General features: G+C 35.0%; 1 protein-coding gene across 4 annotated transcripts in view; it reads left to right on the top strand.

Annotated features, from left to right (window-relative positions):
* The first annotated feature begins 52 nt into the window (after positions 1-52).
* The window catches only part of Pka-C1 (Protein kinase, cAMP-dependent, catalytic subunit 1), a 114,986-nt gene continuing 102,121 nt past the window's right edge, over positions 53-12,917 (top strand). Inside the window, exon 1 of one of the 4 annotated variants that reach the window (XM_090179690.1) lies at positions 53-136. The gene's annotated coding sequence lies outside the window, so the exon portion shown is untranslated. Of the gene's footprint in view, positions 137-3,609; positions 3,930-12,917 lie in introns of those variants that run through there. The other 3 variants (XM_090179692.1, XM_090179688.1, XM_090179693.1) reach the window with 3 other exon arrangements.

Genomic DNA, 12,917 nt, shown 5'->3' with positions numbered 1-12,917 from the left:
TTTATTTTTTAGACAACTTATTTTGGAAAAGACGATTTCTGATACTATCTTGGGTCTGGAGTAGTTTTCTCAGTTGTAAGATTCTCGAGTGATCTGTGGACCACGATGGAATTCCGAGTCATGTTGAGAGATAGAGGTAAGGAAATATCAATGAATATTTGGTTTTGGTTGGTTGCGAGATGATAAATAAATGAGGCTAGTATGAACTTGGGTACTAATAATTAGTATTAATCCTGGTGTTACCATTTCGAAGACGTCTTAACATCGTCGTACATTAATAAGGGCGTAACCAGGATTTTATTTCGGGGGTTCGGCCCCTTTCAGACGTAAGACCAACTTACGATTTGAACCCCCTTTCTCCTTGATATTGATAAGTACTGCCCTCTTAATTGTTCCATCTCGGTTGGGGGTTTGAACCCCCAAAACCTCCCCCTTAAATACTTCCTAGTTGTACAATTTTGATGAGGTCTAGTACTAGCCCAGGTATTAATTACCATTTTGAGTAGGTCTAGTACTAACCCAGGTATTAATTACCATTTTGAGTAGGTCTAGTACTAACCCAGGTATTAATTACCATTTTGAGTAGGTCTAGTACTAACCCAGGTATTAATTACCATTTTGAGTAGGTCTAGTACTAACCCAGGTATTAATTACCATTTTGAGTAGGTCTAGTACTAACCCAGGTATTAATTACCATTTTGAGTAGGTCTAGTACTAACCCAGGTATTAATAACCATTTTGAGTAGGTCTAGTACTAACCCAGGTATTAATTACCATTTTGAGTAGGTCTAGTACTAACCCAGGTATTAATTACCATTTTGAGTAGGTCTAGTACTAACCCAGGCATTAATAACCATTTTGAGTAGGTCTAGTACTAACCCAGGTATTAATTACCATTTTGAGTAGGTCTAGTACTAACCCAGGTATTAATTACCATTTTGAGTAGGTCTAGTACTAACCCAGGCATTAATTACCATTTTGAGTAGGTCTAGTACTAACACAGGTATTAATTACCATTTTGAGTAGGTCTAGTACTAACCCAGGTAATAATTACCATTTTGAGTAGGTCTAGTACTAACCCAGGTATTAATTACCATTTTGAGTAGGTCTAGTACTAACCCAGGTATTAATTACCATTTTGAGTAGGTCTAGTACTAACCCAGGTATTAATTACCATTTTGAGTAGGTCTAGTACTAACCCAGGTATTAATTACCATTTTGAGTAGGTCTAGTACTAACCCAGGTAATAATTACCATTTTGAGTAGGTCTAGTACTAACCCAGGTATTAATTACCATTTTGAGTAGGTCTAGTACCTAACCCAGGTAATAATTACCATTTTGAGTAGGTCTAGTACTAACCCAGGTAATAATTACCATTTTGAGTAGGTCTAGTACTAGCCCAGGTATTAATTACCATTTTGAGTAGGTCTAGTACTAACCCAGGTATTAATTACCATTTTGAGTAGGTCTAGTACTAACCCAGGTATTAATTACCATTTTGAGTAGGTCTAGTACTAACCCAGGTATTAATTACCATTTTGAGTAGGTCTAGTAATAACCCAGGTATTAATTACCATTTTGAGTAGGTCTAGTACTAACCCAGGTATTAATTACCATTTTGAGTAGGTCTAGTACTAACCCAGGTATTAATTACCATTTTGAGTAGGTCTAGTACTAACCCAGGTATTAATTACCATTTTGAGTAGGTCTAGTACTAACCCAGGTATTAATTACCATTTTGAGTAGGTCTAGTACTAACCCAGGTAATAATTACCATTTTGAGTAGGTCTAGTACTAACCCAGGTATTAATTACCATTTTGAGTAGGTCTAGTACTAACCCAGGTATTAATTACCATTTTGAGTAGGTCTAGTACTAACCCAGGTATTAATTACCATTTTGAGTAGGTATTAAATACTATTCAGTTGAAATAACAGAGGTTGTTTGTAAAAATGTTCAACCATACAAAATATTCAACGAAATCTCAAAATAACTATTCTGTATCAAATTGAAGTATTTATTTTCCAAGCATATAAATTACTAGATCAATTTAAAATATTTTGATTATAGACATGAAGTATTTGCCCTTGAATTATCCCAAAAGGCATTCAACGATAACAAAAGACAATTCAAAATCCTCTAACGTTGGGGAGGGAAACGAAGATAAACTATCGCACTACCACCCACGTTTAAAAACCTTTTCGTCTGATAACTGGTCTACTCTGGTAACGTTAGCAATAGCACACCTCATTTGAACATTGTCGAAATTGGCCCCAAAACGAAATACCCTCGTATACGCTCTTTTTAAAAATATGGCCGCGCCCATAGCGCGTTTAAAGTTACCGGCGTATTGTTTTTTTATCCATGCACGATCCGTAAGGCTTAAGCGCTATCGGACAACAAATGTTAAGCAAGTCGAGATAGTGACTTTTGAAAAAAAAATCTGAATGCGAATCTTCAGAGTATTCAGTGGCGTAGCTGATGGTCCGCAGGGCCCGCGGCGTGGGGGGGGGGGCTCGAGCTTCGGGGGGCCCCGCTAACCATAAAAACATTAAAAAGGGGGCCCCATAGAGATTTTTGTGGGGGGGGGGGGGCTCTGAGTTCTCAGCTACGCCACTGACAAGGAGACATCCCGAAGTGTAACCCACCGATTTTGTTCAAACTCGGGGGATTGGTAGACGCGAGGGGTCGGACATTTACCAAAATCCCGTACACTTTGTCTAAAATCGCAAAATCTTTCAACTCTCTCTATGGTAAATTAACATTGAAATCCCAAAATCACTTCAAAAAGTTATGATAAAATCGCCAAAATCTCTACGAAATCCCGAAATCCCGTACAAAATAATGGCAAGTGTCCGACCCCTCGGGTAGACGTTCATGAATCATGAAAAATCCTAAAGGGAATTTATTCAATGGGCAACCGTTTTGCCATGGCAAAGAAAAATGTTTTTGACAACACAAAATATTAAATTTTCCCATTGAAAATAACATGGGATTTTGACCTAAAATTGATCAAAAGTTGATCAATTTTGATGTTTTTATTGTCAATTTTCATTTATTTTTTATTTTTTTGGCATTTTTGAAATTTGTTTAAATTTTTCACAGGAATCGGTCAGAATCCCATGTTATTTTCAATGGGAAAATTTCAATTTTTTGTTGTCAAAAACATTTTTCGTTGCCATGGCAAAACGGTTGCCCATTGAATAAATTCCCTTTAGGATTTTTCAATACATGAACGTCTACCAATCCCCCGAGTTTGAACAAAATCGGTGTGATAGTATTATTACATTAACGCGACTTCTTAATTAATTTTAAATAACTTTGAAAATAATTTTATTAGTATATTCCCATTAATTGATTATTATCGCTGTTAATCTATGAAATAATGGTTTTTAGACTTGCTTGAATGCGCTCTCAGGTAGCGAAAGATAGTTTCCGCTATCAGACGTATTAGTGTATACGAGGGGGCTGAATTGAAATATCACGCGCGAGGAAATACAAAAGGCTCCAGACGTCATTCTCGCCCCCCTCCCCTCGCCTCCCCCCTCCATCGTCGACGGTGATAGGATAATGAAATGAACACTGACGCTCGCAACTTTCGCGAGAAAACAAGAACACAGTCCATTCGGGCCGCGGAAAACGCTCATCTTTATAGACCTTCCTCCCGTGTATTTATCGGGTTCGCCCCCCCAAGCTTACGATTCATTTTGACTTCTCTCCCTGGGAAGTCAGGTGTTTTGCCAGAACATTCAGTCGCGTGGTTCGTTAGGGAAGGTAACTATTTCACGATCCCACGTGCTCGTATATCGTTGGATTTGCGTCTAATTAATTTGCACCGCTGTTTTTGCGTTCACTAAAAGAGAGAGTAGACGTACTTGAAAAAAAAAAACGTTCCTTTAAGCGGATATTTATCGCCGTTTGGATAACAGGTGGGTGTTACCTATTTCCCTACGCTACGCTAGATTTTCGCGTCTCGATAAAAACACCGGGGATATTGTTTGTCCAAATCCAATTTCGTACAGTATGGAGATGCGTTGTACGTCTTGTTATTTGTTTAGTGCAACTGTACTCGTACAAATACCAATTATGTATGTTGCAAATGAAAATATAATTCCTTATCCCTCTTAAATATTGTCCGGGTATAGGGTTGCTTTGCGCGAAATTATTTTTAAACGCGTTTAAAAATTGATGCGTGTCAATATTATTTTCCAGGGAAAATATAAGCGCGTGTGAACGTCCACCTACGTAAAAGCTGGAATCCAGAACGCTAATAAAAATTATACCATCACCTGTTGTTTTTCAAGTATTTATAGGCCTTTGTGAAAGGATAAAACAACTTAGGGTACTCGTGATACCGAACGATAGGACACCTGTGGGATTTGGAAAATGTGCGAGCGTAAATAATAGATCAAACACGGGTAATACCGCTACTGTTAACCAGATTATTGATAGATTGAACGCGCTAATTACAATTTGCGAGAGGAGTAAAAATTCAACTTTATTTTCGTAACAAATATATAAATAATGGAGATGGACTGTTAATTAGTTCGTATTCCCCCTTTTTTTGTTGGTGGGCCCGGTGGCGAGATGGCCCCCCCAATTTTAATTTATGAGCTGTCGAGATATTTTATTCGGGGAATCTGCCGGTGGTCCCCGACGTTTGTCGTTCGTTTTCATGGCCCACGTGAAAATTATTTCAATCGGTAATTAGAAGGGAAAAACTTCATTAGACGAACTTTGGAATGCGGCGCGGGTTATATAGATCGTCTCGGAGATACAAGTTCGGTTCTAAAAGGCGCTAAAAATGAAGTAATCCAAGCTATTTTGTCGGCCCACGGCTTTTTGCGCTGATTTGAATAGCACTTTCGGCAGCCGGGGGAACATGTTCAATGAAATATACACCCGATCCGAGTAAGATCTTCTATAAATCTTCCGCTGCAAAATTATTATTCCAATCGAGTGCCGAGTTTTCGGGCGTATTTTTAAAAATAACTTTTCTTCCGCTTTCTGATATACTCCATCGTTAACTCGTATAAAGGAATGAATCTCTTCTTTTAAAGGTGATTATATTCCTTAAAGGTAACCTTTTAATTGATTTTTTTTTACCTATCATTATTATTGAGTAATATTTTATCCCGACCCTGTATGTAATAATCGTTGATTATATTTTGATATCCGTGTCCGTGAAGCGACCCGTTTTGATACGAATGGTTTTAAGTGGTTTCTTGTTATTTTAGTGATACGCCTTTGATAGGTTTTCGTTATTAACTGACATATTTTCGGGTCCGTCAATCGCGGTTTTTTTTATGGAATGTCAAAAAAATCCACTATTTCGAAGGTAAAAATAAGATAAGTGTCGATTTCTCAATTATTTTTAGATTTAGAATTTAGTGATTTTTGCTATTGGTTAAAAGGTTTTGTTTCACAATACAATACGATTAGTTTCGAAGCTTATCTATATCTGAACATTTTACGTAGATTGTTACACGGCATATATGTATGAGCTCAGTTCAATGACATAAATTAACGTGTTCTAAAATGTTTTCACGTGAAGAGTTAGTGTCATACTTATGGAATAATATATAGTTAGTGTCGTACTTATGGAATAATATATAACTAGTGTCGTGCTTATGGAATAATATATAACTAGTGTCGTGCTTATGGAATAATATATAGCTATCGTGTCATACTTATGGAATAATATATAGCTAGTGTCATACTTATGGAATAATATATAGCTAGTGTCATACTTATGGAATAATATATAGCTAGTGTCATAATTATGGAATAATATATAACTAGTGTCGTTCTTATGGAATAATACATAGTTAGCGTCGTGCTTATGGAATAATATATAGTTAGCCTCGTGCTTATGGAATAATAGTTAGCCTCGTGCTTATAGAATAATAGTTAGCCTCATGCTTATGGAATAATAGTTAGCGTCATGCTTATGGAATAATATATAGTAGGCGTCATGCTTATGGAATAATATATAGTTAGCGTCATGCTTATGGAATATAAGACTTGGTTATATTTATAAATGTTGAAAGAATTGTTAAGATCCATGGAGAATAATAATTTTATAAATTTAAACCAGTGAATGAGTTAGTTTTTATTTAATTTTTAATGATTTTGGTAATTTAAAAATTGAAATAAAAACAATTTTTACTTATGACATCCATGTGTTTCCTCCGTTTAAATTGATAAAAATTGGTTATATTTCCCGAATTAGAGAGTTACGTGTATTATAAATTAAATTATATTAAACAAAGTTATACCTCAGTATTTCTAAACCCCGTAGGGCCTTAGGCAGTCTAAACCCAATTTTATACCATTCACCAATCCTATCGCGCAATATTGGGGAAAAACTAACCAATGAAACATTTTGAAAACTACTATATTAATTCTAAGTCAAACTACGCAATCATTTTCGGGGATAAATTGACAGGAACCAGCCCGCAACCTAAATACATTAATCCATCGAGGACTAACCGAAAATTGACATAAGATATGATTTTACAAGCTTCAACTGTGGATATGATTATAAAATATCATTAAATTTGGAAAGGAGGGGGGGGGGGGTTATACGAAAGTATAAATATCGAAAATCCGGAACCATCTGGGAGGGCCCAATTTATGATTGGCACGAGGCGGAGTCATTGGGGTTTTTGGGTGTAGCGTTTTAACGCTCATTGTGGTGGCCTATTTTTTTCGTAAGATAGGCGAATATAAAAAAAAATTTAAACGCGATGACGAAAGAATATTTATTCTTTCTCGGCGCGTAATAAGACAATTTTACGTGATAACTTTTATAGTTTAACGACAAGAGTTTCCTAATATCCACGGGCAGCCCCAGCCGTATATTAATAGCCTTAAACGCGCTTGGCGCCCCCTATCTTCCCTCCCCGCCGCAACCCGTAACGAATTCATCTAGGCCCTATATACGTTAAAAGATTAAACAATTTGCAGAAATTACCACAGTGTGATTGAACTAGATAACTAATCGTTTACCGAATATACTTAAACCACGGCAGATATTACCCGTTTTCGTTTTTATCCCCAAAGTACCCGCGTCAAATTATTACGTAAAAAAATAATCGAGGTAAAAGCGCGTGCCACTCATGGCCAAGGAAATCGAATGTTTTTCTCTCCCTCCAAATTTGAGCCGCGATCTAAACGCTTGTCAGAGAAGGATCATACGCGTTGTTTGAGAGCTTCCGACAGTTGAAAAACCTTCGCCGTCAGACGCTGGCGAAATTAAAATGACCCTTTAGAGGCCATCGCCCGGCAGTTTTTTATTTTCAGCAAAGAGAATTCATTGACTTTGTTAATCGTTCTTTCACGAACTCTTCTATCAATTAATTTCGTCTAGCTAGTACCATTACTATGAATATTTTCACGAAACGAAATAATTATCAAATGAATAGGCGAAACTATAAAGTCGAGGGGGGCTGAAAAGATGGTAGTCACGTGACTTTGTGGAGGACTGCAGCGCCATCTATCCTAAGAAATAAGAACTATTATTTATTATATTTTGCTAATGGCGGTTTTAATTTTGATCGATTCATATAAATTATCTAATTATTATTATTCATTGAAACATTTTTTAATAGAAAGGTGTAAGTTAATTAGCTGTTTGCAGTATCTGGAAGGAATAATTTTTCTTTACCATCCGAGGGGCAGGTCACTTCCATTTTGGGTGCGTCTTAATCATAGTAAAATGATTAAATCAGGGTAATCGTGATTAAATCAGGGTAATCAAGATTAAAAAATCTAATCAAGATTAGAAAATCCAATCACGATTTAAACGAGATTTAATCATTCTAATCATGATCTAATCTTTTTAATCAGGATTTAATCATTTAAACGAGATTTAATCATTCTAATCTTTTTAATTAGATTTAATCATTCTAATCTTTTTAATTAGATTTAATCTTTTTAATTAGATTTAATCATTTTAATTAGATTTAATCATTTTAATTAGATTTAATCATTTTAATTAGATTTAATCATTTTAATTAGATTTAATCATTTTAATCACGATTTAATCATTTTAATCACGATTTAATCATTTTAATCACGATTTAATCATTTTAATCACGATTTAATCATTTTAATCACGATTTAATCAATATAATCGGTCGAATCGAGAATTTATCATTAAAATCAAAACTAAAGTACGATTTAATCATACTAATCACGATATAATTTTTTAATCAGGATTTAATAATTTTAAACAGATTTAATCATTTTAATCAGATTTAATCATTTAAACATTCTAATCAACTTAATCGTGATTAAATTGAATTTAATCAAAATAATCACGATTAAATCAGATTTAATCTTTTGAGGGGTGCGTCGTTAATCAAGGAAGTGACCTGCCCCTCGTTACCATCGTACAGCCAACCAACTATGAACACGAGTTACCGAATCGAAGTTGGTAGTCACGTGATTTTGTTTTCCCATTTTAACAAGTTGGTTAAGACCAAATTTACTTTATAGTTTCGACTATTGGTAATTATTTGAAATAATATCTAGATAACCTTACTGGTACGTCCGTAGGCTGCACGTTAACGGAAAACGAATTTGTTTCATCTAATGATATAGAGGCGCGTCACTCTTCGTGGATATATAAAGTAGGCCTAGCGAGAATAATTTATTATAATTTATGCGCGAGTATAATACCCTCGGAGTACGATAACCTTCAAGGTCATTCGCGAAGCTCTCCGTCTTTCAATACTGTTGTTGTCCATCAATTCCATCGCTTTAAAATTCAAAGGACGCTCCATAAATATTCCACTAGTGTTTATTCGTCGATAATTGTCCCAGTCGCTTAAGCTCGTAAGCCCTTTAATTAAACCACGATTTAATTCCAGCCAAGTCTCCTTCGTACGTGGAAGCGTTGAATCTGTTCCATTGCGCCGAACCCCATTCGACCGAACTCAATCCCATTCGACCGAAAAAGACGCACTTTGGCGGATTTAGGATTCGGTCTAATGGGATTGTCCCATTCGACCGAAAAACCCGCACTTCTCCGGGTTTAGGATTCGGTTTTATCCGTTTCAGCATCTGTCAGAACAGCATGCAGTGTTACCTAATCTAACCTAACCTAACCTGAAGGAGTAGAAAGAAAAACTATTTTTTTTGCGGTCGCTCAATTGTGAATATTGCGTCGGTCGATTAGAAAAATTCAAAACCCGCTTTTGAGCTAATATCATCAAAAACATTGGCGGAATTCGGTCTAATGGGAATTCGGTCGAATGGGATTCGGCGCAATGGGAAGATACCGAAACTTTTATTCGAAATTTAGAATTCCAATTATAAACTATCTCTATTTTGTAAAAATTGCTTATAATTCGTTTATCACGTTCGGGTATAATTGTTTGATTTTATAAATAATCGCGATTGCGATATAGTATTTGCGGTATTTAATCTTCTCTCCGTCGCCAAATATGAACCTCACTTTGTTATGAAATACAAAAAAAACAAGTGGAAGACTCTTTCTACTCGGAGGCCCTTCTTAAATCACTACCTTCGATGAAAGTGCTGAAAAATGAGTTTACATTAGACTTACCCCGGCTTCCATAAACGCTTTCGTGTTTTCTCAACGATCGAGATCCTCAGTTGGGGGGGATATTCACATTACACCCCTAATTTACTTCCAACTCCAAATAATTAATTCGAGAAACCAATCAAATACGTGTTGGAAAATTCAATTTTTTTCCGTACAGAAACGTTCTTACATTTTTGTACCCGAGAGATACCCACTTAGATTACGGGGCTTCGTAATTAGACTTGCCTGATTCGAAAGAAATTTTTTTAACGTTTAATAGAATGAACCCTTAGGCCTTGGCAAATTGTGCGGGGCGATTGCCCTCCCAGCCCAAAGGGTTTCTCGACGTTGAAGCTATGCCGCCTTCGCTAGTACTGTCTTTTAAGCCACTACCGCGACTATAGTATCACTTCTTTGTCATATTGAACACCGCGACACGATCCAGCACTTTCACTTACGTGTTTTCCTCAACACTAAACGTTATCCGACAAAAAAGTTCTAATTAGAAATTCTTGGCGTTGTATGTCCCTAGTCCGTGATCAATCATCGGGCCTAACCACATTGCCGTTTTCGCCGGGCATTTTTAATTCTCCGCGAATCTCCGCTTAAATTAGTACAAATTAGCTTCGTACCCAGTGACTAGTAACGTACGTTTTCCGAGTCAATTCCAACGTAAGGTCTAGTATCACCGCGCACTTGATGTTAAAACTAATGTCCGGCTTAACTTCGTTGAAATCTTGGATTGGATCAAAATTGACGCGTTGCCTATATGCCGATAGATAATGCGAATTTGAACCATGTTAAGTAATTGCCACTGATCGTCGTTAATTGCTAAGTAAAAATTTGCCCACGGTGTTTTTGATATCAGAAATATCGGATATAAATGTAGATGGATTTCTAAGTCGCCTAATTGTTTCATCAAAGGGAGGGGGATCACTATGGGATAAAGACGCTTGTTTTCATCCACCGATTTCAATTCTTTAATTGATCATGTAAGTTGATAGAAATATTTATCATTAACCATATTTTAATAATAAATGTAAAGATTAATATTATAAAAATTAACAAACAAGTTGCTTAAAGAAAATTCAACAGGTGTGTTACTAAAAAGGGAAGGTTTAATAAATTTATTTAAAAAATTTCAAAACTTTTTGAATTATCCATGGAAAGAGTTAATTATAAAATATTCAAAAGAAGAGACGCGCGTGGATTTTTAATTTTTTATATTAAAAATTAAAAATGCCTCGGTGTCTCTTTAAAATATTTTATAATAATTTTTCTAGGATGTTAGCTTCGCAATTAAAGAGTTTTCTTACCGGTACAGCTCATTTCGGGAAATTACATGCTATATCATAAGTAACGTAACACTTATAAGTACGACTCTGAAAGATTACTTTCAAATTCAGTAATTCATCGTACTTTTACCCAAAGTAAGCGTTATTTTTATAATTAGAAGCGTTTGAAATTTCACTGGGCCTTGGTTGATACGCTGACGGCGGGATTTCCGGGCACACTTACCTGAACATTTCCAAAGTTTAGTAAGGACTATCGGAGAGTTTACAGACCTCTGACATGTTACGATTTATATGGTCATTGGCTAAACAGAATATCATTAAAAAAGGTAATTAGGAGCAAGAGGACTTGGCCCCCCCCAAAACAAAAAATGTACAAACACAACAACTATGTTAAATAAATTAAATTGAAATTGAAATATGAAGTGTCATACTTACAATTATTAAGTTACTTATGGTAATACGAGAGACCTTCGTAGGGTCCTGATGCTTCTACAAAATACGTTTCGGAAAAATAAATAATGCTGCGGAAATATATAAATAAAATGACTCTCTAAAACTAAATCATCGGAAACGTTTTATGCTTTATTGGTAAATAAAATGTTTTATTAATAAATATTACCACGCAGCGTAAAATTTACATTTTACACTTGTAAGCGGTGAGTTTCCGCGGCTTAGGTAAATGTTTCATTTTTACGTTCGAGGTAGATACTTATGTGGTAAGAGACGTATTTACTTCTGAAGATACGAATAACAAAGCTATTCGCGGAAAGCCTAATTCCATAATGTAAATATTCGGAATTTAGGCTAAAACCGTAATAAAATTGCGCGTAAATAGCGGTTATTCAAATTAGGTTTAGAAGGAAAAGTGAAATTACACGATTTACGATTCCCGTTAATTCTGTCGTTTATAAGCGGCAATTTCGGGTAAGTTATTGTACGAGGATTGCACACGTTGGGTGCCACTCAAAACATCCCCCTTTTTCCAAATTTCGTTATCATTTCCCCCCTTGTAAACTTTTCAGTGATCGTGCCATAGTTTCGGGAATAAAATAATAAAATGTTCTCAATGGAGGGGAACATAAAAAGGGGGGGAAGGCGATGTTAAGACAAGTGAAATTGGAGATGCCAAAGCTCAGCTGGAAGGCAATGCCAATCTCCAAGATGGCGGGCGGAAAAGAATCAGCCCCCCCCTGTCTTCAACGTCATCTATCGAGACATTTTGGGCCCTGATAAAAGAGAAACTTTAAGGAACAAAATTCTCATTCTTCTCTCAGTCGCCTTATCTTACGTAAACGGTCGAGCGCCTCGAAGACGACATAGATCAAAATTTATAAATAGAAATTGGTTTAAAAGTTTAAATCCCCGGGAAACTCTGGTTTTTCTTTCAATTTCACCGAATAAAAAAATTATGGGACGCCAAACCGACAAAAAAAAATATGAAAAATATAATATAATTTAAACAAATATATAGATTATAAACTTTTACAAATATATAGATTATGAACTTTTACAAATATATAGATTATGAACTTTTACAAATATATAGATTATGAACCTTTACAAATATATAGATTATGAACCTTTACAAATATATAGATTATGAACTTTTACAAATATATAGATTATAAACTTTTACAAATATATAGATTATGAACTTTTTCAAATATATAGATTATGAACTTTTACAAATATATAGATTATAAACTTTTACAAATATATAGATTATGAACTTTTACAAATATTTAGATTATGAACTTTTACAAATATTTAGATTATGAACTTTTACAAATATATAGATTATGAACTTTTACAAATATATAGATTATGAGCTTTTACAAATATATAGATTATGAACTTTTACAAATATATAGATTATGAACTTTTACAAATATTTAGATTATGAACTTTTACAAATATATAGATTATGAGCTTTTACAAATATATAGATTATAAACTTTTACAAATATATAGATTATGAACTTTTACAAAATATAGATTATGAACCTTTACCAATTTCATGTATAAACCTTTACCAATTTCATGTATAAACCTTTACCAATATCAAGACT

Source organism: Leiobunum rupestre, chromosome 6, assembly GCF_980474605.1.
Source record: "Leiobunum rupestre chromosome 6, qqLeiRupe1.1.hap1, whole genome shotgun sequence".
Classification (NCBI taxonomy): Eukaryota; Metazoa; Arthropoda; class Arachnida; order Opiliones; family Sclerosomatidae; genus Leiobunum; species Leiobunum rupestre.
This window is presented reverse-complemented; position numbering and strand designations above follow the sequence as displayed.